The 21,783-nt window shown below is 47.3% G+C and overlaps 1 protein-coding gene and 1 long non-coding RNA gene across 7 annotated transcripts in view; both read right to left on the minus strand.

Moving 5' to 3' along the window:
* IKZF1 (IKAROS family zinc finger 1) overlaps positions 1–10,464 on the minus strand; it is an 86,971-nt gene extending 76,507 nt beyond the window's left edge. For 3 of the 6 annotated variants that reach the window (XM_032643048.1, XM_032643047.1, XM_032643046.1), the window contains exon 1: positions 10,091–10,464. The gene's annotated coding sequence lies outside the window, so the exon portion shown is untranslated. The remainder of the gene's footprint in view (positions 1–10,090) is intronic. The other 3 variants (XM_032643045.1, XM_032643043.1, XM_032643042.1) reach the window with 2 other exon arrangements.
* A 3,558-nt stretch (positions 10,465–14,022) lies between these two features.
* LOC116759367 lies at positions 14,023–21,278 on the minus strand. The gene is made up of 3 exons (XR_004351426.1): positions 21,152–21,278; positions 17,547–17,680; positions 14,023–14,940 (listed from the first exon to the last, which is right to left on the minus strand). It is a non-coding gene; the product is annotated as an uncharacterized LOC116759367 (long non-coding RNA).
* Between the last annotated feature and the right edge of the window lie 505 nt (positions 21,279–21,783).

Here is a 21,783-nt window from a genome sequence, read left to right on the forward strand (position 1 = left end):
GGGGCAGCCTGGAAGGGTCTTGAAGGGGACAGTGAAATAACCCCATCTCCGGGAACACAGGCACGGCCCAGGCTCTGGGTTTCTTTTTAGACTCGTGGAAGCAGTGCCCAGTGTCAAATGGAAAATGGGACTCAGGCTTGATCTGATCTCAGTACAAAAGAGCTTGCAGTCAGGAAGGGGAGTTTATCACAAAAGTGACTTAACACCTTATTTTCACAAACCTTCACCTAAACCCAAACGAAGGCCAGCAGGCCTGTAAAGGGAGATGCCAGAGGGTACACTTACTTCACGGGAACATTGCCATATTCTGCTCTGCACAGGGAGCCCCGGTGATTTGAGGCCAGAGCCAACATATTGATGGCAGAAAACACACCAATCTCAGGAAATTACCGTCACCGGGCAGCTCTTACAGACGTGAACTTTTTTATTGTCTCTTCGGAGTGAGCAGCCCTGAACCCCCCACAAGGGGAAACAGATGCAGAGATAAGGGGCAGCCAGCGGGGCCTGTCCTTTCAGGAGGGACAGCCTGCGGTCAGGACCGTCACTCCCCTGCTGCTGCTCGGGACTTGCCCATCTCTCTCCCCACCGTACCTCTGGAGTCTAGGGAACAGGGGAACAGTGAGGACCAAGCACAGGACGGAAGCAGGCCCACAGCATCCTGCTTCCACGGTGGCCAGGCCAGGGGGACAGCAAGACCTTCTGGAAGCCCCTCCCTGACCTCGCCTTCTTTTCCTCCTCCCGTACCCACAGGGGCTGGAACCTGGACGCCTCCCCGGGGACAAGCATCCAACAGCCCTGGGCAGTCGTGGCTTCTGAGAGAGGAGCCCGGGCACGTCTCCAGGACGAGCGGCCCCATTTCTACCTGCCGGAGAGCAAGCAGCTTGAAAAACGGCTCGGCAAGAGCCTGCGAGGACCACTCAGGTGGGAAGGGCCGGGGAGAGCAGGGGTCCCCAGACCCTCCTCAGCCGCCTCCCCTCACAGCACTTTCCCTGAGGTGCCAGGGCTTTTCCATAACCCAGAAAGGTGAGTCTGGATGAATGAAGTCAAAATTAAAAGCCAGATGCTTGCCATGAACCACAATTTGATGACTCTCCAAGCCACCCTGATGAATGGCAATTAAAGAATTAAGTACACAGCACAACAAATGAACCACATGGGTGAGTTTCTGTCCAGAAATACTTCATAGCCTTTCTTGAGTGCCTTATATATGCCAGAAAAAGAGGGAAAGGAAATGATACCGGGGTTAGTTCGCTTTCTTGAAGCAACTACCACGCGCCTGGCATTTCACTGCTATAATCCCCACAGGCCTGGACACCACCCACGTTGTCCTCTTGCCTTATCTGAGTGCCCGGCAGAGTGCCCACTGTAGATCTAGTATTCAATCCCCATTTGCTAAGTGTGCATCTTTAATCCTTACGATTAAACTGTATTCTTCTTATTATACATAATCCATATTATTCTTTCCATTTTGTAGATGAGAAAACCGAGGCTAAGAAAGAAGTATTCTGCCCAAGGCCACACATCTAAACAGACAACAGAGCTGAGATCTGAACCCAGGACCACTTGGGAGGCGGTCCCAAATTTTAAATGTATAAATGGATAAGGAATGGGTGTTACCTGTACCTTCACAGAAAATAAGCATGTTCTTTGTAATACCCTGCAATTAAGGCAAACTTCATCACAAAACTTCTACAATATAGTTAAATTCTGGTTATTTGGTCAAACAAATGGATGCTATTGGTTATTTTCCTCCCTGATGAGTGAGGTTACACTAGAGTTACGTTTGGGGTTATTTCCTTATAATCTCAATGACGCTTATTTTGAAGGGGGAACACGGGCCAAGCCTATAATCTATTTAAAATGTCTCAGGTCACAGACCTCTTTAATAAAACCCATTATTCCTGCTGAGAGAAAGTCTTTTGATCTTCAGACTGGTAGATTTTATTTTTGCAAATCTACCCTATCACTGTGAATTACACTGTCTCTTACAAAAGGAAACTTTCCAAGAGAAAGCAAAGGCAGTATGCAGGGTCTTTGTGTCTGGTTCTGGGGACCATAGAGGTTTTCCTAACAACTTGACAAAACAGGTCGGGAGAACGTAACAACTTCGGAGCCCAGTTACTCCATTTCTGAGTCTTTTCATTTTTCAAAAATTAGCTGCCAATCTACACATTTTCATGATTATTCCACAGAGATTAGGGCTGGTACAAATAACAATGAAAAACAAGATTTAAACAGGATGGCAGGGAATCCAATTTGGCTTTCACACACCCTCTCCCCCATATTTAACTGAGCCATTCATACACACACACACACACACACACACACACACACACACACACACTTTTTTTAAACTGAGCTACAGAGAACTCTTCCTCCAGTGGTTTGTTCGGCTGTGAACCTGCTTTTTGAGGGCAAATTAGCTCCCATGAGCAATTCTGTCCTCACATTTTTTTTCTAGGGGCAGGAACTGATATGCAAAAGAGGAAGGGTCAGGGGGAACTCAGGAAGCCTCTTCAAAAAACAGCTGAAAACCCTGCAGTCTGAAAACATTCTTAGTGAGGAGGGATTTAATACAGAATGAAAAAGAACCGTGAGACTGTTTGTAAAAGCCATCATGGAGCCACCTGTCTCGAAGTGAGGCAGGAAAAAAGATGCGAAATATTAGAAATCAGAAAATAATACAGAAAACAGAGCTGGAGACAGTTTGTGCTTTCAAAACAGGTCCAGAGCTGGGTTTCAGGTGCCCCAGGAAGGTCCAGCACTACACAACTATTGTGTGTCTGGACTCGCTCATGTGTGCACCCCTGTACACTGGCTCTCAAACTGCTAACAGTAATTGCTGTTTATTCAGCAACCCTGGGAGAGGCAGACACACTCCGAATTTACATACTCTTTTGGAGGACTTTTCCTGATTCTGGCCATCATCAGAGGCCATTTCCTAAGTCACTTCCTCAAATATAAATGGTCTTTTACACTTCATCACTTAAGTAAAAAGTCTAAGTTTAGATCATTTTCTTCTACCTTCTTCCCGATTTTAGAAGACTTCATGCTTGGCCAGCAACTGTGCAACAAAAGTGACATCTCCATCTTTAAAGAAAAATGTAGGAACTGGACCAAAACAATGATTTACACGGATATTCTCGTAAGTGTTGATCTCTTGTCATCATAAAGTGAAGAGACAGAGGAACCCAGGAATAGTTTTTGTGTTCCTATTATTTTTCAAAGATTTTTTTTCATTTTTTATAAAATAGATAAATACAAAGTTACAATATGAACTCAGTTTTTTACTCAGCAAGGCAAGATGCTGTCACGAACACAGTATCTCCTCTTGCCTTCTTAGCAGTGAAGTTTTATGTGGACATGAAAAATTCAAAATTAAAACTGTATACGGTAGCAAAATCCACGTGTCTACTCATAACACTCCGAAAAACATACCTGTCCTACTGAGGTTTCTACAAAGGCCATCGGACTTCTTTTTAAAGCTATATTTATGCCATTTAGACCCAAGGAAGTAAAATTACGCTAATCCCCACAGGAATACCCAGTGTTTGCAATCCATACATATCTATTTGTCAACAACAGCTGAAGAGCTATTGTTGATTTTCCCACTGAGGACACCATCCAGTTTCATCCAGTTTACCATATAACTTTTTTTTTTTTTTTTTTTCTAAATTTAGAAAAGTCTCTCCCGCCTAGCTGGTGGGGAAACAAGAGCTACAAATCTAGATGCAAACAGAGAGAGAAAACGTATTCCAGAGCCTCATACGATGCTGGCTCCAGAGAGAAATGGGTGCAGACATCCTGATGGCTGACTCTCCACGTTAAGGCCATGTGGTTTCCAGGTTAATGGGAAATTCTCCCTAAAGGACTTGCATTCTGAGATCAGTTCTGTCTACAACACCCCAAAATTATCAGCTATAATGAATTAAAATGAAGTAACTTCTTATAAAAATTCTTAAAAAATCATCTCTATTCACTTTTCAAAACCAAGTTCATAGTACACAGAATATAAATTCAAAAATCAGGCTCCTTAAATCGCAGCTTAATCTCTTAGCAGCTTCAGTACTTTGGGAATTTACTTTGGTCACCCCAGCTTTAAATGGGTCAGCTGAAGTCAAGTTCAGTTGTATCTGAGAAGGGTAAAGGAAGTACAAATGTATCAATGATTTGGTGACAGTGATTGCTACTGACAGTAACTAAAATAATCACAGAGGAGAATACCACTTGATATTCTGAATGGGTTCTTTAGTTGGACCAAATCAGCAAGAAAAGTTCTAGATTTCCATTGTAATCGGTGACGGACAGAGAGCTGAGCTATCCTGTAACCCAAACCTTGTAGGATCCCGAGGACAAAATGCCCAACGTAACAGAACACGTAACAAGGTCCATGTGGATATGCTCTCCTAGCGGGTATCAGGCCCAACAAGGACTGCTTGGTGTCCGTTCTGTCATCCACAATGTCCTCATGCAAACCCAGGGGGGAGGGGGGGGTGTCGTCAGTAGAACCTCACAGAGGCTTACAACTTCCTCGTTTTCAGGCCTACAAAATCAGCACATCTTTATGTATAATCAGGCAGAAAATGCTCACATCCATCAGGGAGCAAAATATAGGAAAACTCATTTTAAACACTACAGTCAGATTTTTCTGCAGCCCTTAAATAAGTTTAAATTATTTATTTTCAATGTTTTACTTTTTTTTTTTCCCAGCAAATTACATTTCTTTTACAAAAGGCTATCCGCTCTAAATTAAACTGAAAATTCTTGAAATTCAGGTTAAACAAACACAACTCCAGAGAGAAGTGAGAAAACGCAGGTAGAAATGCACTAGAAATTTCTAAACCATTTTTAAATGGAAATTAATTGCCTTATCTCTAACAACCTGAGATAATTAGCAGTACGATTTTTAATTTAATGAAGTAGGATATACAATTTATCAATATGTTTTCACTGTGGATCTCTTTGAATATCACTGCCCTACACAAAACCCAGCACAAAGAAGGAAGTAAAGGTCACTTTTTCAGGAGGCTCAAAGTGGGGCTCACAGCAGGGGGTCGCCGGCTCTCTCTAGTTTCCATTAAAAGCACCAGAGTTCATTTCAGAGTGCCTCCAAAGTCAGCTTATAAGAGATCAATCCCTCATTTTCATTTCTCCTAAAGATTCTAAATTAAACATTTTCCCCATTTGGTCTAAGGAGGTGTCTTACGTGCTATTTCATATGCTCCAAGTGTGCCAGTGAAAGTTTGATGTAACAACAAAAATTTACCAAAACCTGATGAATCAATATTCACCGTGGAACCCCTAGCTTTAGAAAAGGACTCTAATCCAAACCATCTTGTTCAATCTTAGACAGTTTCAAACTGCCCGAAAAAGATTTAGAGTGTCAATTTTAGCATGTGGACTCCACAATGGGGCCCAGAAGTCTATTTCACCGTGTGTAAGGTCATTTAAAAATTCTTTATGCAGTTCCTAGTTGTCTCCGCAAAAACCCCACACATGAGAGACAGAAGGAAGATGGAGACACAGAGGCAGAGACAGAGAGGAAGGAGGGAGGGAAGGGATGAAATAACAAAGCTGGGACCCTCGCACACTGCACCTGCCCTCAACACACCCCAGAAGCCCTGCACCAACTGCACGTCCATGAGAGCTCACTTTTGGCGCGAACATGGCAGGAAGAGAGTCAGATTTCTTTTAGCAGTGAGCTGACTGCTGAAGAAAAACGAATCATTGCACACTTGAATGAGAAAAGCTGAAGGAGGAGCTTTCCCACTCATTGGGGCCCATCTTCAGCAATTCGTTAAGCCGTGGCCCTGTGCCGTAAGCCATCAGGAGGTGAAGCGGGGACCCCGGAAAGCAGAGAGAGCACATGGAAGGTAATGAGGCTCTCCATCACCCAGGACAGACAACAGGAGGGGTGCCGGGCAGGGGCTGGGTCGTAGGCTGCCCTGGGAAGGAGGAGAGTGCACGCTGGGAACATCCCATCTGTGGAAAAGCAGCAAAGAAATGGGCGATCTCACCCAGGAGCCTGTGGCCCCTGGAGACCCAGGGGGGCTGCCCCCCAGTCCTACCTTGGAGGCCTGGGGCCTTCGGACCCTGAGCTGCGCAGAAGGCCCTGGACTCAGCCACCTGCAAGGGACCCTGCTGTCTCCTTCACCTCGTCACTGCCCTCCTCGCCTTCCACTGGGGTGGAGAGGAAGGTGGGCCCATTTGCCAAATATGCAAAAAAGGAGGGAAGGTAGTTTTCTCTCAGGAAAACAGGGGCAGGAAGGGAGCCCGTGCTTCCTGTCCTGACCAAAACGGGTTCACAGATTAGGACGTCTGACTTGGCGGGCTTGCGGCGGGTGGGAGAGGGATCTCTTTTAGTCAACAGGCATTCTGAGCACCCCAAAGGCAGAAACAAACGGCCCTGGGAGAAGGGAGACAGAGCCAGGCCTGTGGTGGGGAAGGCAGGTGGCCCCCAGGCCTGGAACTCGGGGTTTTCACCATTTTTCACAGTTCACCCCCAGGTGGATCGTGGGAGGCACCCAAGGCATCCACCCACCTGTTCATTGCAGCAAAACAGGAGAAGGAAAAAAAGATGGACTCAAGGGATGAGGCCATTTCCTGCAGAGGAGGCCTGGGCTGCCTCCCCACCAGGCCCTTCTCAGGAGAGACTCCTGGTCCCCAACCAAATACACACCAAAGCAGGGTGGGCCCTGCCCACCTCTCCACCCTGGGGCTCTCTGCAAAGCTTCTTTTGTTTGCTCTGTTTCACTTGTAACAATGCAGCATTTCACTTTTAAGGTTTCTTAACATCTTACAAATATTTGTTAGACTATCATCAAACGTTTCAAAGTGATGTCAAACACAAGCTATTAAAGCAACGGACACTGAAAAGGGAAGGACATGAACATATATAACAGGAGATGCCGAAAGATAACCCGCAGTGCAGAGTCATTTATACACTGCAAAGAACAACAACATGCCAGGTCTCCGTGGAGAAACCAGGGTGGGCATCTGCTCGACCCCATGATACAACCAGTTTTGCTGGTGTGGCTTGAGTCTGCTTTGGGAGGCCCACGTCCCTGATGAACCCCCGTCTCCCTCCTCATCTGGATTTTAAATGTGTGTGTGTGTGTGTGTGTGTGTGTGTGTGTGTGTGTGTGTAATGCCTATGCTCTGAAATGCAACCTGCCCAAGGTCTGGATCACATGTGTACATGTGCCTGCTCTGAGCAAAACCAAAATGATCTGTCTCAAGGTGTCAACTGGATCAACGGTTCTCCCCTTGTCAGCCTCAAAGGATGGGTCACTTGTCGCTTTTACATCTTGTGTTTTCTCCAGTGACACGGAATGATGCCACACACATGCCTGAGGGCCCTGCAGGTACAAACGGACCGACACCAGACAGGGACTAACGGTAACCATCAGGGCTGGAGGGGCAAGGTCTTATGGCCACAAGTGGGGGTCACAGCACCCAAAAATGTGTGTAGAAATAGCGGAAATTAACACAACACTGTAAATCAAATATGCCTCAATGAAATTTTTAAAATAATAATTAAAAAAAAGAGAAATAGCAAGGGCTGTCAGTCAACCCCAAAGGGCTGCTCTCTGTGAGCTGGATCCACTGATATAAATCTCCATTCAAATAAGGCAACAAAACCAAGAGTTATTTCGTAGTGAAAGTATTTCATAATGACAAATATTAGAGGCGGGAAAAAGAAACAAAAACGCCTCTGAACGCTGCTACCCTTGATGAGTTCTGGGTTAACTGCAAATACGTGAGGCAGACACCCAGAGTACTAACGTCACTTATGCTTAGATTCACCATTCCAAGCAGGAAAAGCTGTCTTGTTTTAGTAAAAGGTAAAAATCAAACCAACCAACCAACGAACCCAAAAAGGAGGGGCTTTAGTACTCAGGTCAGGTGTGTTTGATGCTATAACCCTTTCCCACTCTGCCCCCTGCGTCTCTCCCCACGCTGTGTGTACTCCCTGTGTGTGTCCGTATGCATATGGCCGCATAATGTCTTTATTTCCTGTATTTATTAATACACGTGTAACCGTGAAGGATACACACGACACGTGGACAGGTGGGGTGGAGGTGTTTCACAGCATGGCATGTAGTAGACTGTATATATACACCGGGTCCTCTCAAACTTCAAGAGTTTGACGTTTATATTGACAATATGCTTCTACACATGGCCCAACATGAGACACACAAATCCAAGCCAAGGGGAAAAGATCCCCAAACCAAAGAACCAAGATCCTCAGAATCTAGGCCTCCAGTGAGGAAGACACAGTGGTCCCAGCACTACTGGCTGCAGCCTCTTGGCCAGGAAATTGGCTGTGATCCTAATTTTCAACAAGGGAAATGGCTGCAAGGAAACCACTGGTTACCTTCTCTCAGGAGACTTCAGACATACTTCTCAAAAGACCCAAATGCAACACACTTTGATTCACGGACCTGTGGGCTCATCCCATGAGGCCGGATGATGGGCTTTTATTGTTACGATGCTCCTGAATGTCCGAGGATATGTAGTTTCCCAAGATGTAGCACTTTTATTAAAATATTGATGAATGAAAGAAGCAAGGAGGAATTTCTGAAGCTGCTGCCTTCAACTATCACCAAGAAACAGGACGGGAAGAAAACCTGACCATTTAACTCAGTGACATGTTTTGGTCTTCAGCTCTGGCGGACTTTGAGGCCAGGAAACACATATTTTTTTCCCCACGTAAAAAAGGTATAAACATGTATGACCATGGGAAGTTTTGAAATCGGATACACTATATCAAACCCAAGCTGTATAGGATTTTTAAATGCGACATCATTATTTATATCTGTGCACACAAATTATTTTTTAACACGTTCTGTATAATCTGGAATGTGAGCAAGAAATCTTCCGGTTAGAGCTATCTGTGACTGCTTAAATTTTAAGCCACATATCAAATAATCTAATTTGTCACTGAAACAATTGCAACACATATAATATACATAATACTTGAATTATTACTTTAAAAATCCCATATAAAAGATGAATCCAAATAACCTCATCAAATAAACATCCTCAAACAAAGCAGTGAATTCAAGAGGCTCAGACCGTTTCCTGCAGGTTCCACTCTCCCCTCAACTCATAACCAAAGTGAACCGATCCTTAAAATCACTGAAATTTCCATGAAAGTTTAAATATTATGCATATAAAATATTTTCAGCTTCCTTTTTTATTTTTTTAACTTTTAACAGAAGGTTAAGGAGACATTTCTTCAATAACAGTTTGTCTTTCCAAGTTTAAAATAAGGTACCTCAGAGCTGAAATACCCCGTGGGGAGCAGGGTGGGGAATTTTGAGTGTTGAAATTGAGGGAAGCACAGGGCCTTGACATTCACTCCGGGGGCTGCAGTCCAGAGAGAATGGAAACTGCATTTGTAAGTGCCGGATCAGACCCTGCGAATCGAATCGTAACCCTTTTTGCTTCTCCAGATGCTACACTCCGTGCCTCCAACTTAGAAGAAAAAAACAATCACACCTTCAGGAGATTCCTTAGGAATCACCAAGGATCCTTGACGAATTTTTCAAACACGTTTCAAATACAGTCGCAAGTAACCCGACGCCTTTTGACCGAGGGGTTTCGTAACCTGACAGCCAAAACGGCACTCGGCAAAAGTACTACCAACTTTTCAAACCGGGATAATTCCGATTTTGCGGAAAGCAAGTTCAGACTCGATCTGTTTATTTTACAGTATAAACAAAAAGCTCTCACGTCAAAAATAAGAAAAGAAAGCGCGTTATGAATGACTTTATAAAGGCTGACTTCCGTGATCTCACTATATAAGCGTAGATCGATTTAAACACGACCGGGACCACGGTGTCCTCCCCACGCGGACAGCGGGGCGGCTCACAGGTGTCCCGCGGCCGGCCTGCCCTGCACCTGCAGTGACAGCACCAAGTGGCCCAGGCTTTGACAAAAGTCAGCGCTCCCACTGTCCCCAAAGAGGAGAGGCGGACCCGAGCGAAACCAGGACTTACACATCTAACCGCCTCGTCTTTTCTTTCTTTCTCTCTCTTTTTTTAATCCAAGTTTTCCTACGGAAATTCTACCTGGAAACACTCACGTGGATGTGTGCGTCGCACTCTGGGGGTCCAAGACCGATCCTCGGGCGCCAAGAGCAACCTCGGAGCCGGGCTCGCCTGCTCGGCCCCCTCGCCGCGGCCAAGCGTCCCGCCCGGGCTCGGCTGCGCTCCGCGGGGACCCAGGACCGTCGCCGCAGACGCCGCCCCGGGCGCGGGCCGCGCAGGCACTTGTCAGAGCGCCCGGCTCGCTCGGCCGCCCAGCTCTTCCCAGCTTTCTTTCACAATGACTTCCTGAAGTTGCTCACTCGCATTGTTCCCCATTTCTCCCCTGCGCTCCCCACCCCCCGCCGGCCGCCACCGGGCTTTCGCGCTCCCGGCCGGTCGGCCCGTCCCGCGCGCACAGCGCCGCCCACGGGCCGCGTACCTGGGCTCCGCGCCGCGCCCCCGCGGGCCAGCGCTCCACCACCTGCGGCCGCCCGGCCCGAGCGCGCGCCCGCAGCCCGCGCTCCACAAACTTTGGGGCTGCGCGCCAAGCCGGTACCGGCGCGCCCTGCCCCGCCGCCGCCGCCGCCGCCGCCGCCGCCGCCGCCGCCGCCTCGGACCCCGCGCACGCTCCGGCACCGAGCGGGACAGGAGCCGGGAGGGGGGCGGGACGCGGAGCGGGGCTCGGAGAGGGACGGGGACCGGCCGCGGGGCGGGACTCGGAACCGGGCGCAGCGCGGGACTCGGAGCGGGGCTCGCAGCGGGACGCGTCGCCCCTGCCGCCGGTCGCCCGCTCGCGCTGCGCCGTCCCGACCGCAACTCCGGGGCCGCGCGCGCAAACTTTCCGCGCTGGGCTGGACACCGGCCCCCCCCGAGCCCAGGCTCTCGGGGCGGCGGCGGGCACGGGCAGTACCTGCTGGCGCCGCCGCCGGCTGCAGCCCGCTCGCCTGCGCCGGGCCCGCTGGGCGCGCCGCCGCCACCCCCGCGCCCGCGCGCCCCAGCCCTCCCCGCGCCGCCGCGCTTCCTCATTCCAGCGCCGCATCCCGCCGCGGCCCCGCGCGGCCGGCGGTGACCGCCTTTCCGCGTCCCGGGCTGGCTGGCGTGTCTGCCACCGCGCCGCGGGGCCCGCGCTTAACCCTTGGGGGTCCGGCGCGGACGACGCGTGCGGGGCCGCTGAAGCCGGGGCGCCCTCCAGGGGACCCACGACCCTGTGCCCCGGGCCGCTCGTCGGGGCACCCGCGTGCTCGCCCGCCCGGGGCACTCGGGGTCCCGTGAAGCACTTTCCCCGACGTCTAGGGCAGCCCACTGCCCGCCCGGCTTCGTTTCCCTCCAGCTAGGGCCACTTGGCTTCCCGGTTCTGGCTGCGACCCCAGGTTATGAGTGCCCACCCGAGGGGGTGGGAAAAGTTGATCCTCCGCAAGTGAGGGGAAGGTGCAATTCATTTTCCCAGACAACCAATGGAACACCTCTCGTCTCTCTTCCCTCCCACCCGCTCGAGGCACAAGTTAGGATCGCGCCTTCCGGCTTGGCCTGTGTGCACACGCGAGTGTGAAAGGGCGGCGGCGGCGCGGGCGGCTCGGAAGGCAAACCTGTAACCCCTCCTCGGCTCTCTGCGCCTCAGCCTCTCCCTCCGCGAGCCCCGAAGCGGGAGTGTAAGGCGCTGAGTGTCGATTCAAACGGGAATGCCGGCTCTGATGGCGCACCTCTTCGTCCTCCGCGAGGAATCCGTCATTCTGATCAGGCAGGCCCCACCCGGCAGGAGCCCGGCGAGAGTGCTCAGTTTGAGCAGAAGAGCAGGAGTCATGAATTCAACAGATTTGTGCTGGGCATCGCCTCCAACCCCCGCCCAGGCGCCAGGGGAGGGTCTGTTACACGAGCCCAGACCGCGGCCTTTCAAGACTTGCAGGGGCGCATCGGTAAGGCTCAGATAAACGGCGGCGCATCGCTGCGAGCAGGACAAACAAAACGGGACCGCGCCTTTCCATGGGAAGAGCGAGAAAGGGCTCTGGGGCCTCGAAGCGGCAGGCTGGGCAGGCCTTTCAAGTGGAGAGAAGTGCCTCCGGGCAAAGGGAACGGGCAGCTGAGTGAGGCCAGGGAAGGCTGTGGCCCGTCTAAGGAGGCTGGTCGTGGCGAGGCCAGGGGCCCTGTTGACCACCTTCGCCTCTGCCATCCCTGGGAGAAGTCTCTCCTACCATCCTTGAGCTACAAACAGCATATGCCAAGACACTAGTACTTGGTTTGTCCTGAAATTCTGCTGTGCTGAGCCCGAGACAGTTAACTCCGCGCTTAAAAGCCCAGAGGAGGCTGGACTTGTAGAAGGTTCATTGACTTAATTCCTAGTCCTTCCCTTACTTGTGTGACCTTGGGAAGGTTACTGAACCTCTCTGAGCCTCATCTTTATCTGCAAAAGAAATAAACGCGACTTCATCCTAAAGAGTCCTTGTCAAGATTCAATGAGGCAATAAACATAGGGTGCAGGGCCCCAAGGGAGGCAGATGACCCGGTGGAGGGGTCATGACCTTGGATGAGTGCGACACTCTTAGCTCCGCCCCCCAGGCTCCTCTCTTTAAATGTGTGCTGTGGTTCCCTAGGAGTGCGTGTCGAGGACTCAGATGTGTTCATCCCACCAAGGCAAAGCCTCCTGAGGCAGAAGAGCATGAGGCTAGGAGCCCAGGCCGTTGGGCTGTGTGACCTTGACCGAGGTCACTAACCTCTCTGAGCTTCAGTTTCCCCATCTATACCTTGACGGTAATAATATAAGCTACCTCCCGGAATTGTTGGTGAATAAAGTAGATCACATACAAAACTCCTTGCCATACGCTTCTTGCTATAGCAGAGAGGAGGACTCTGTGAGCAGTAATTATTATTTATTATGAACTCTACTATTACTAGCCAGTCTCATGTACCACTGCAAAGAGGTGGAGCGGAAGGAACTCGGCTTGTAACCTGGGTCCGTGGGGCCAGAGATGACCCTTCCATCAGAAGTTAAAGCTGCTGAAGACAACAATAAAAGCATATTGGAAGATCTATATAGGGGTAGGGGATTAAAAAAAGGGTTATTATGGGATTCCGTGAAACCACGTGTGTGAAACTTTTTTTTTTGTGTGTGTGTGTGAAACTTTTTAAACTGTAAAGCACTGTATAATTTAAAGAATCTTTCATTCGATAAAAAATAAAAACGATAAACATTAAAAAACACATTGGAGGAGAAAACGTATCAGTGGAAATTGAAACAGGTGTGATCCTCTGAAAAGTTACAGGTGTCATTTTTTCTTTAGAAATATATATATATGTGTGTGTGTGTGTGTGTGTGTGTAGATAGATATAGATAGATAGCTGTTTCCATAACGTTAGAGTGTTAAAAATAGCTTAGTTCATTCAGACAATAATTGCTAAATTACCATTTTTTTCTTTCGAGATAATCTTCTCAGAAGAATAAAAACACCTATAGAATTAATCAAAGTCTACTTATTCAGAACTTACTGTAATAATGGAGTCAGCTACGGGTGCTTTTGTTCTGGCAGAGCCTGGATTGCATTTTAAAGGAGAGTGAGTTTTGTAGAGGAAAAGGATAGTTGAGGTGATAAGTGTGGTTATTAGTTTTGTTTCTTACTAGCTGTGTGAGTCTTGGTAAGTTACTTAACCTCTCTGAGTTTCAGTTTGTCATCTACAGAGCATACCAACTTTCCCATGGTGTTGCTAGAATTCAGAGAAATTAAATGAGATAATGTATGTAAGTAATTACGATGATGATGGTTTTTTTTTTAAGAAAATCTATTAAACAGCAATAAAATGAGCATCCCTTTGCCTCCAGCGGTTGAGAAATAGTAAGTATCTTGTTAAATAATAGGTAAAGTTTTCTGTAAAACATGAAATTCTGTTATCTTTCTGTAGTGTGAAACTCATACAGAACGCTTGTGGTTCTGTATGGTGTGAAGGATCATGAACTTGAGGAAAAAGACCAAGCACTGGGATGAAACTTCTGCAACAAGGGCTCTGCTGCTCTGGTTTCTTTTTCCCAGTTTTTATGACCTCCAGCTTCTGGTTCTTCTGTTTTTGAAAACCAAAGCTTTCCAGCCTGGGGCAAGGCCTCGACCCTTTTCCTTGGGGTTCACTCCTTGGGTTTGGAAGTGAAGAACCAGGACTCAGGGGTGGGGAAGTGTGGGGGGCGGCTCATGCAGAGCCAAGACCGTCCAGCTGGCAGAGCCCGGGTGGGAAATGCCTGGGGACCCAGAAGGAGACCCCTTAGGGTGTACCATGTCCTCTCCAGAGGCTCCGTGGCTCCTGGTTTTGAAACTCAGAGAAATGCAGCAGTGCAGCTGGGTTTTGAATCAAGGATGTGAGGCAGCTGACAAGCAAATCCTTCCCACTTTATGATAATTCTTTCACCTTATTCCCTTTGATATTTGTAAGAAGAATACACTTAGACTCTCAAAAACAGTGACTTTTTATCAATATCGTTTGCTTAGAAGCAACTGAAAAACAAACTGAGTCAGATATAGTGATTTGGAGGAGATAGATTCACCCAAAAGCCTTCCAATGAAAAGGTTTAAAGATGTTTTGCGTGAGTAAAAGAAAAGCAGATATTGAAGTGATCTGAACAGATTAGGAGAAAGAAAACCGAGAGCTGAGTGTCACCCTCCCCCCACTGACTGTATGGGGTAAGTTCGGGATTGGAACACTATTTCTGGTGGTGTCACACCTTCCGGTGGGATGCATTTATTCGTTTATGCAAAGAGCGTGTATCCATTGAGCGCCTACCTTTGCGGGTGGTATTTGAGAGACAGGTAGTCCCCATGAAGCATCAGATGTGGTCTTATCCCTGAAGGGCCTCTAACTGCTAATCCAGAAAAGTGGAAACAACTGCATTTTGACGTGCAACGCGCTGTGGTAAATTCAGACACAAAGCCTGTGGACACACAGAGGGTGAAGCTGCTCAGTGGTACTCGAGCTGGTGTAGGAAGCGCTGGTCTTCTCTACCTGCGGGGGCTCTAGAAGAGTTTCCTCAAAAGAGACAATTAACCAAAGGCGAACAGTCATATTCAGGTAACAGCCCTATTGAGCCCAGCTATGTGGAGGACATTGCCAGACTATTATTGCCAGGTTATTTTCCGTCTAACAACGCAACGAGGATACTCAAGTTCAGAGAGCGTGGCTTGCCCGGGGTTGAAGGTTAAGGGCCAGACCCTGGAGCCAAACTGCGTTTGGGAGCTTGGCAAGCTCCTAGGCTTCCCCGGGCCTCAGTTTCCTCTTCCGTAAAAATGGGAATATGACACCACCACCAACAGTCAGATCTTCATCAGTAACGTCCACAGTCTGAATGAATCAATGTGCGCTAAGCAACCTTGAATGGATACTTAGCACTGAATCAGTGTTCGATACTTTTGAAGTATTCAGTTTCTAAGTGGTTGGGCTGGAATACAAATCTCGGTCACTTCTCTCAGCTATGCCCCCTGCCTATGCCCTGTTTCCCAGCAGAGAGCTGAGATCCCTCCAAGGACTCATTAAGGACATTTAAGACATCCTCCTCCCGCTGGTGAAGAGTCTTTCTTTCCAGGTCACTTTCAGTGTTTTGTTTCCCCTGAGGCCAAGTTGCCGATCTTGGCAGCACCAGTCTTGGTAAAGGGATCAGATCGACACATCCAGGAAAGATGAAGGTTTGTGACTGCGCTTTCCAATCTGTAAAGTACATAGACATTGAGTCTAGCTATTTTTGTATTGTTATAGCAACTTTCTCTTTTCAGTGTTAATACATCATAAATCTTTCCTATCCCATCTGTAGAGGAATTGGGATGGTTTTGGAGAAGGGGTTGAGCTCTGGGTCTCTATAGTGGAAACTGTCCTGAAGATATCGGTGTCTCTCCCAGCTCCAGGTAAGGCCACGGTAGGAACTTAGTTGAATTACGTCACCTCTCTGGCCATCATGTTCTTATCTGTATCTACAACAGGAGAGGTCAATCCTGCTTCATGGAGTTGGCTTCAAGATGGATTGAGAGCCTGGATGTAAATTTTCAATCCTAGTGCCCGGTAGTCCATGTTAGTCCCCTCTCTTTCCTTTCCCCTGCTTAAGGAGGTCCTTGAGGATTCTTGGAAGGTGACATCCAGCAGAAAGCAGGTGAGGAAGAAGGCCAAGTGCCTGAAAGGGGTTTGCAGGCTCGCAGTTGGGACTCACCTCGACCAAGTTGCAAATTGATTGTTTCTTTATCTGAGAAGAGCTGGGAAGAATTAATTCAAAGTGGTTCGTGCAAAGCCCAGCTGGTTCCAGGAGTAGTAAGTGAGCATTGATCTAGGGCTTTAAAGTTTACCTATAACACCAATAAACATTTCTTCTGGACCTGATGACATCAGGGAGGTAGATGTTCATGAGGCCACATTTGCCAGGTTTTTCCCTGTGTCATGGGCTTCTCCGTCTCCTTCCTGAAATGCTGGAGCTCTCCACACAAGGCCCCAGACATAGTTTTCAATGTCATGTGTATCCTGACATCTGCAGTTCAGACCTCCCTCTGAAATCAGGATTCATACACTTTACCTGGGGATCTAATTGGCATGTCATATTTACCATGGCCTCAAACCAAATCCCTGATATTTCCCCTCAAACCTGCTTCATCTTATCTAATAGCAACTGGAAACGGCTGAGGCCAAAAAACCTTGAAGTCATCCAGGATGCCTCCTTCTCTTCCCATCCCATCTGCAAAGACCTCGTGCCAGCTCTTCTTCCAACAGGTATCCAGAACCCAACCTCCTCTCATCTCCATGGCAACCATATTGGTCCAAACTACGGTCGCCTTCCATCTGCAAACTGTGGGCCCTCCTAGGCACTCTCTGCTTCTGTCTTCGCCCCTCACAGCACCCAGGGAGAGCCTGAGAAAAATGAAGTCAGATTGTGTGCTTCTTCGCTGGACAGTGTGCCAGCGCTCTCTGACTAAAGCCGAAGTCCTGAGGATGTGTGATTTTTCTCTCCTTCCTCATGTCTCTCCCATGTCTCATGTCCAGCTCTTGTGCCCCTTGCTCACTTGTCTCCAGCCACCTGGCTCTGCTTTGCTACTTTTCAAGCATCTGGACCAGCTCACTGTCCTCCGGGTGCCTGCCTGCCTGCCCTCCTTCTGGCTTCAAGTCTTTGCTCCGATGTCATCTTGGCTCAGAGACTGTCACTTCTACCCTCTGTAAAGCACGACAACCCTCCCCCCACCCCCACCCAAGAATTTCCTGTTCTCCTTTCTTTCCTTTTTTCCCTACAGCCCTTATCATCTGTACCATGTTGTAGAGTTAACACTTATTTTGTTTACTCTCTAGGAAGATAGAATACTTTTCCTTTGTTTCCTCAGTGGCTGCAACAGTGACCAGAACAGTTAACTGGTATTTCCATTTATGGGTACTGATTTTGAAGGGTTAATCTGACTTTTCTAACTCAGAAAAAACAATTTTGTTTAAGTCAAACAACAAAGAGTTGTCATCTTTGTTTTCAAATTTGCATAGGAACTGCTTTTTCCTGGCTTTAGAGCTGGAAGGACCTACCTTCTCTTTGTTCCTCTGTCCATCTGGGGCACCAGGTTCATGCACATCGTAGGGTTTTGCCTTCACCTGTTTAGTGCTTCCTTAGGAACAACAACTTCAGCACAGCAAGTTCCACATTTCTTTCCTCCTTAGGTCTATAGAGAATATGACAATTTAGTTCATACTATCCTTATACATACATTATTCTGTTCATTTTCAAGCTATTTTTCAAAAAGGAGACAAAGAATAATTTACAAATGCAACACTTCAGATTCATAATAAACTTCTCCTGTTCTGGTTGTGTGGGGTGATGATCCTTTTCATTTCTATAGGATAAGAACACAGATTATAATTTAGCAAGGCCAGGACTCAGTATTTCTCTAAGTCAGTGATTTAGAGATTATTCAAAGATATAATGTACTCTGTAGCTACTCACAGCCCAATGGCTATGTATTCTTTTAGTATTTACTCGTAATATTCTTATTACTTGCAGATACGTTTTTTTCTAATGAAGAAAAAGAACTCATTTTCTATGATATGCGTTTCAGAAACTGGCAACTTTATTTCCACTTCAGAGCTCAAATACACTATTTCCTTTAGCTCAAACAGTCTTTTGCAATTAAACTGAAGGGTTGACTTCTCATTATAATATCCCTTTATTTTCTATGATTATATCTCATAAACATTCTTTGCCGAGCAGCATTTTCCAATAGGTTATAGTAAATGACCCTGCATTTGGGGAGAAGGGGTAATGTATTGATTGATAGATGATAGCAAAGGCTATTGCTAGTACTTGGTGCAAGTTGAGATGGGGGATTTGTATACGTTTGTAAGATGATTAACTGTAGTAGGGGACACATTCCACGATCATCAAAAGGTGACAAGCCACGTAACTAACCTGAGGATACAACTGAGAGGTTTGGCTCCATTTGCTAGGTTGTAGGGTGCACATGTGCGTTTACTGATCGTTCAATCGCTATGATAGATCGATAGAGCCTGCGTGTTGGTTTAAGTCCTTTATTATTAGATTATTTGTGAAGCAAAAGTCAGGTCCATCTTGCGCTCACTCCTCCAGCCTGTGAACAGCCCTTTGTTCATTTCCAAGGGCGGCTTCTGGCCCTTCAGATTCCAATACCATTAAGCCCATAAGACACAGTGTTGCACCAAATGATTGATGCCCTTGGAGCTGGATGGCCTGATGGAGCAGGCTTCTCAGAGCAAGTCCAAGTTCAGTGGTCGAGAACCATAAACTTAGCAGCTGCCCCTCCACTACAACAGCGTTTCAGTCATCACCACCAAAAGACCCTGGACCCGGCTCTCCCAGCACATATTTCTTGTAGGTTCCTGGAGCTCTCGCAGGCTTCAGTGACAGCTCCAGGCGCCTACAGCAGCAGCAAGGCAGCGTGTGCAGTACTCAGTGATTTATATTTGTGTGGCTTTTGAGCTAGTCAGCAAAAAGCACTCATCTATCTTCTCCTCCCCAGGAAGTTGGACCACGCTATTATTCATATTTTGTGGATGAGGAAACTGAGGTGATGGACCCTCCCAAAGTGAGGAGATTGCAAAAAAAGAGACAAAGCTCTTTCTTGATCCAAAAGTAATATTTGACATCTGATCTTCTAACAGGTGGTATTGAGCATTTTGATGACTTAGCAGAGATGGTATTTGATGGAGACATTCACACCAGTGGAAAACACTGCTGCTCCACTGTGATGATTCCTTTTAACTTTCTGAATATATTGTTTAGCTAGGGCTTGTCAAGCTGGTAGATGAAGAAAGGCCAATGGGACCTCTTTCTTGCTCTGCCTCCCCTTGATCAAGTTTAGACCGAGAAGCGCCCAAGGTCCCTGCCCATGGAGTTGCCAAGACTCGGCCCACAGCCTTGTAGTAATAACAGACAATACATTCGGAAGAGCGGGCTGCATGCCTTGCTTCTTTGCTTCCTCCAGGATAGGCTTGCACCAGAATTATTTCCTAGATGTAATAAATTTAGGAGCCTCCCACAGTGGAACTGACAGCAAAGGCAAAGACTGTCAACCCACCTCCCCCCGTGATGGAAAACTTCACAAGGTTTTCCCAGCAGTGCATTAGGGCAGCTCCGTAAGAACCCGCGGTTGTGCGTGCTTTGAGACTTCACGTCTTCCATTAACCAATTCTAAGACAGAAGACCAGTGTCTTTATTTCCCATGTTGTTGAAGTACTTTACATAGGCTTTAACCCAGTTGCTAAATTGCTTGAATTTGTTAAATGTACAAAAGGGCCTCCTCCCCGTTGATGGAGTAAAAGTAGATGTTTGATTAAGTAGATAGCTAGATGTGCTTTTTTTCTCCCCATCTGGATGTGCTAAGGGGGTATGTTTGAAACTTAGCACTCAGTTCATGCCTTTCATAAGGGGAGGGAAGAGGGTATTTAACAAGGTTCATAATGACAGATAGAGGAATTGACACCACAAAAGAAAAAGAATCATTCTAGCATTTCGTGACAGTTCACAGACAGATGTCGTTGGCTAAGTGAGAATCTCGTAGACGTGGGGGTAATATACACCTTATATGCATATGGATTAGCGAAAGCAGACTGTCAAGTCGGTGAGTGTGAGATTGTCAAATATGAGACATAGCTGCAGAAAACCTGGAGAACTACTTACTATTTATTTCTTCTCTTAAAGACCCAATCCTGTTGTCTTTTCACAGACAAAAGACTGAGTACTTTAAGGACAGAGGCAGGCCAAGGGTAGGAGGGAATTGAAGCGTTGGATTGGGGCTTCCGGAGGACAGCAGGGTTAGTAGTCTATTCCCTTTGAAGTGTATTTTTCATCTTATCCTAGGCCAACCATTCTCTTCTTTTTCAGTAGCCCTTACCTCACCCAACAGGCCAATATCTAGTCCCATCTTCCTGATGTCCATGATGAGGGATTCCAGAATTGCAATTGATGGGACCCCGGATAGAGCAAGTTATCTTTGGAGTCCCTTGGAATTAGTTTGACCATGGTGGTCAACCCCATTGAGGTGATTTTAGGCTCTGGACAAGATGAGATGCTTTAGAGAAACGTCACTGGCCTTCTGAGCTTTGGTAGAGGTTGGGTAGGTGGAGAGTGTCACCAGCCAGAGACAGTTTGGTTTGGTTGGGTAGATGGACAGTGTCCCTCGTTAGAGTCAGGTGACCTGGTTTTGGTCATGCTTCTCTCTCCAGCCTTGGGCAAGTCCTTCAGGTCACCTTCCTAAGCATCAGTTCCTTTGTTCATAAGATTGGAATGGTTGACAAGATGGTCTCTGTGGTCTCCCCAGAATGATCCTCCATGACTTGATTTTGGCTTTGGCAATGTTTTTCTGTGGGCTTGCATAGACCTGAGATCAGCCTTGGCAAAAAGCTCTGCAGGCTCTTGGCCCATTATCTGTAAGTCCACCCTCCCTCTGTCCTTTAGTGCCGTGCTTCCCAGAAGTCCCCAAACACTGAGGGCTAACTCTTCCAAAAGCAGTCAGAACTTATCACACCCTGAAACATGCACCAACACAACCAGTAACTCCATCACCTACTAACCTATACTGACTAAACCTCTTTGGCCAAACCTGGATGGTTTGACTTCAGGACTGTGTGAGAAGGAGTGAAGAAGTAGACAGTTCTCCTACCTGAAACATAAGTAAAACAGATACGTGCTAGAGAGAAAGATCCACGTGCCTTTGATCTGTGTAGTGCCCTCACAGAGAAGCTTGATGTTTCTTGCTTGCAGTAGGATTTTCTTGGGAAAGTCCTCCTGAGTAAAAGGAGAGAGACACCTGGTGAAGATCAGAACTCTTGGAAAAGGCTGCCCCCTGCCTCAGAAAGGGGAGATTTAAGGAAGATGAGTTAATATCAGACTAAAGTAAGTGTATCGATCTGAGGGAAATTCTGAACTCTGCTGTGAGCTAGGCCGTTGGTAAGTAGGAAATGCTTTGGGGAAAACCCATGACTTCCCCAAATGCCTATGTAAATGCCTACAACACGGAAAATGGGCAGGGAGACCCTGAGATCTCAGCAAACACTGTCACTTCAACTGGAAATGTTGAGCTGAAACTGAAGAGAGGCCATGAAGATCAGAATTACAACAGTGTGTAGGTTCAAAGGCCTACAATCATCTGATGCTCAGAAAAGAGAATGTGATGAAAGTGTAGAGAACATCTGAGTGGAGCAAAAATTCTTTGTAGGGAAAGAGAATATGATAAGAATTATAGACATGTGTATAAGAAATTATGCAAAGTAGATAGATGAAATTGCCTCTGGT

This window comes from Phocoena sinus, chromosome 9 (assembly GCF_008692025.1).
Source record: "Phocoena sinus isolate mPhoSin1 chromosome 9, mPhoSin1.pri, whole genome shotgun sequence".
NCBI classification, from domain to species: Eukaryota; Metazoa; Chordata; class Mammalia; order Artiodactyla; family Phocoenidae; genus Phocoena; species Phocoena sinus.